Source organism: Chrysochloris asiatica, unplaced genomic scaffold, assembly GCF_000296735.1.
Source record: "Chrysochloris asiatica unplaced genomic scaffold, ChrAsi1.0 scaffold00066, whole genome shotgun sequence".
In the NCBI taxonomy this organism is placed as follows: domain Eukaryota; kingdom Metazoa; phylum Chordata; class Mammalia; order Afrosoricida; family Chrysochloridae; genus Chrysochloris; species Chrysochloris asiatica.
The window spans coordinates 6,148,950-6,153,393 of record NW_006408584.1 but is presented as its reverse complement, the minus strand read 5'-3'; the positions used below and the strand labels follow the sequence as shown (position 1 = coordinate 6,153,393).

Genomic DNA, 4,444 nt, shown 5'->3' with positions numbered 1-4,444 from the left:
TCTCCCCACCATTTCCATTTGTCTGACCACTGCTCTTATCATAACATTCCATACATAGTTAGAATCAAGCAAAGGGTGGAGTTCCATCTTTAAATACTAAACAGGCATTTTGGACAACACATTCTTGGCAAAGGAACCTGGACAACATTTATCAGACACGGTAGGAAAAGTTCTCACTCTGCATTACAAAAAAGTACAGCCAAATAGCACCTGTTACAGAATGAAATAAGATGGAAATTTTTAACAAACTTTAAACTATTTTCTTAAAGAGACTTCCTCCACTGCCAGAGCTCTTGAATAGCCTCTTGGTCTGTCATCCGGGAACAATTCTTCACATAACTGATGAATTTGGCTTCCACCTTTGGAAGGGAGCCACCTTTTTCTATACTTGCTTGCATGTTTGCTTTAATATCTTCTACAGAACTAGGTCCTTTGGGTGTTTTAGGTGTTTTTTCCTGGTTTTTTTTTTTTAAGGATTATTGACCTTTTGTCTTGGTATTGATGGTTTTGAGTCTTTTCCATTCTGGTTTGATTTTTTTTTTTTTGCATTTTTAGCTGGAGTATTCTGTATAAATTTATTCACTGGAAATTTTTTTTTCAGTTTCATCATCATCAAAGTCATCATCATCATTGTCATCATCATCAACTTCATCTGAAGCAAGCTTTACTTTTTTCTGTGGAACCTTGTTACCACTTCCAGGGGCAGACTGCTTTCCTGACATACATAAGAGTTTCACATATTCCTCCTCTTCATCATCTGACTGAGCTTTTCTCCATCACTACTAAATGCAGTCCACTAATATGCACAGGCCCTGAACAACACTTCAACCTTAAGACCACTAGTGGTGTTATTTCAAAGGGACACTGTTGGCTGTACAGACATTTTCAAAGTAGCCAGTGTGACTAATTGGGCTACCAGCTGTTCCGTGGGAGAAAGATGAGGCTTTCTACTCCCGTAACAATTTACAGCCTTGGAAACCCTGTAAAGGGTTTCTTTGAGTCGGAACTGACTCCACAGCACATAACAACAACTTTCATAATTCATTGCCTCTGCTTCAACAATGTGCAGTTCATCCTTGGCACCAGCCCCTAAACTGACCATTCTTAATGACAACTGTTGCTCATTTTCATTGTTGTCCACCTTAAAGTGATAATCTTTATCTGTTTTTAGTTCACAACCAAAGAAATAGTTTTGGGATCTCAGAGGGCACGTGTCCATATCCATCGAATCCTCCATAGGGTGATGGTACGCACTTAGGTGATAGAGAAGAAGGGAGTAGAGAACTGGGTTGCTGCTACTGAAAACAGCTACGCAGGACAGCATCAAATCAGACTAGACACATTTACATTTAAAAAATAATTGTGTTTGGGGTTTCACAAATGAAGTGATATATCCATAAGACAAATAATAGTCTGATGGGTTAGTGGGGAGTGAATATCTTCCTCTATTCAATATCATGATGCAGAAATAATTTAAACTTCTTCTAAACTCTGGTCTGTGTCTCCTTATGGGTCATGTTACCACTCGACTCCTTTCCCAGACTGCTGATACTCCCAAGATATCAAGTACAGTTTTCTCTAACCTTTCTTATCCTCCACTGATTAGTTGAAACAAATAAAAATGCAGGACATTCAGTTAAATTTGAATTATATAAAAACAGCAAATACTTATTTTAGTCAAAATATATTCCTTATTATGCTAATGGACAAACTTTTAGTAAATAAACATTTGTTAGTATAAAGTCTAAATTTGACTAAGTTGAGATGATTTTATCTGGGAATCATATTGTGGCTTGTTTCTCTAACTTCCTTTTATATTTGCTTGATTCTGTCTCTTTCTGTGATTTATACAATTTCTTCATATGTCTGTGATAACCTTTCTCTTCATATGTAAGGGAAAGATAATATAATTGAATGAACATGCTATGCCCAAAGATGAGCCCTATTGGCAGTGTGAAAAAGTTGTCCCATTTTGCAAAAGGCACTGGATTGTCGATCTCTAAAAGTCTTGGCTTAGTCCTGTCTCCTACAACAAAGTCATCTGAGGTATCAGAATCTTTCATATAGAGCTATCTATGTTCTCTGAACCCAATGTCAGGAGAGGGCCCTTAAGTGCTAGCTCAATATGAAGATTAACTTGAAATGTCTAGTAAGAAACTCCTACCCTTAGCCATGTTTGTATCTCTGAGTAAAGAGATGTTTGCTAGGGACCTAAAACATAGAGAAATGCAAATTACAGGAATTTGGATACTTTGGAGTATTCACCAACAGTTGTTTCAAAGCTGCTGACATAGAAGATCAATACCACATCCTGCAATACAGAGGGCTTTGCAAGCAAAGATGATGACCAAAAGCAGTCACTTTTTGTTTCAACTAGTCAGTGGAGGATAAGAAAGGTTAGAGAAAGAGAATTGCTTTAAATAAGAGCAAAAGAAATGGAGAATGAATGGTAAGAGTATAATGACCAGTAATTCAAAGACCATGGATTGTTGTTGTTGCTGTTGTTAAGTGTTGTTGAGTCCATTCTGACTCATAGCAATCCTATATATGGTTTCCAAGGAGTGACTGGTGGATCTGAAACACCAACCTTGTGGTAAGCAATCCAGTGCTTATTCTACAATGCTACAGCAGGAGTCCTCAAAGACCATAGTCCTTATACTAAAACTTATATGTAGATAAGACTATTGGCTATAGTTACTTGCATATGGTAGAGATGAGTAACTAAAATAACAGGAGTTTAAAACATTTTTCAATGTATTGTTTGTCAGATACTCTAGAAGTTAAAGTTTGACTGCACTTTTTCTACTTCTACAGCCCCTCCAAACTGAACAAACAAAAACAAGCATAGAAAGATATGGAATCATCAAAAATTACAGCAGATCCTCATTATTCATGGAATTTTAATTTTTTATTTGTTTCCCTAATAAAATTCAATTGCAATCTCAAATTAATACTTGTAATGCTTTGTGGTTAATTGCATGCACTCACAAAAGGGTGAAAAGTTTGTCACTCAACAAGAATGTTCTGAGCTGAGATCTCAGTCCTTACCTATAAACATATATCCTTTTTTTGAAATATTTATTGTTGTTGTGTTGTTTTGGTAAATAGTTGAGTCTGCCAACCCATAGCAACCATGTATAGAGTTTCCAAGGAAAGGCTGGTGGATATGAACTGCAGACTTTGAGGCTTAAATAGCACACTTTGAGCACATTTTTGTGCTATTTGTTACGAATTTTGTTGTTTAAAATGGCCTTCCAGTATAGGCTGAATTTCTGTCTAGTCTGAAGGCTATAGCTACAGTAATTTGAATGTATGTTGAATTAACATTGCTCAAATATGACATATACTGTTGTGTCCAACATACACATAAAGCAAGATTATGCATTGGTCAGTTACTAAATAAGTGACCATATGCTCACAGCAAATGAACATTGTGTTTTCCCTAGGGGCAGTTTTTCAGTCAGTATTAACTAAGTATTTGTACCTAGTTTATAGCCTATGTGATGTGTGTGATGTGAAGTGCCATTGAGTCAGTTCTGGCTCATAGCGACCCTGTATAGTATTTCCAAGGAGCAGTTCATGGGTTTGAACTGCCAACCTTGTGATTCACAGTGCAGTGCTGAACCTACAGCACCACTCAATGAGTTATAGTTTATAAATACAGTGAATCATCAAATATACATTCCACAAATGAGGACTTGGAAGATGAGGCATAGACTAGGGATCACAGAGACCATTGTAAAAATGATTTCCAGAGACCAGAACCTAAGGCAGTTATAATCACAAACAAACAATTTATTCTATTTAGAAAATGGAAAAACTCTATTCTTGGCCATAATTTGATAATTCTATGGATAAAAGGCTGCTATTTGTTTTCCATTTCCCCAATTGTAAATTATTTATCCTGTTTATACGCTATCATTCTGTGTTGAGTATTTTATACACTGGTAAGATCTATAGGCCCCTAAACCATGACGAACTTGGACTTGCTGATGTACTTGTTGAATGTTGGTGTTGTTAAGTGCCGATGAGTTGATTCTGACCCATAACAACCCTGTATAGGGTTTCCATGGAGCAACTGGTGTACTTGAACCACTGACCTTGCAGTTCAAATGACTTTGCAGTCTGACTCATTAATCCACAGCGCCACACCAGGACTGTTGTTGAATGTAGCAAACTGTAATCTCAATAACTGGGGGGATATGTAAGACTGTTCTGGAGTCTCTGAGTGGTAAAAACACTTACTGTGCCTAACTGCTAAAAGAAATTTTGGAGGTGTGAATCTACCCAGAGACTCTTCAGAGAAAGTCTCTTCAGAGAAAAGACTTGGTGATATACTTTAAAAAAAAAAAAAAATCAACTCAACAGAGCACAAATCTACTTTAATCCACAAGGGGTTATTATGAGTTGAAATAGACTCAACAGCAACATATTAAGATTGTTT

General features: G+C 36.7%; 1 pseudogene; it reads right to left on the bottom strand.

Annotated features, from left to right (window-relative positions):
* Positions 1-255: 255 nt before the first annotated feature.
* On the bottom strand, positions 256-1,237 carry LOC102837840 (annotated as a pseudogene).
* Between the last annotated feature and the right edge of the window lie 3,207 nt (positions 1,238-4,444).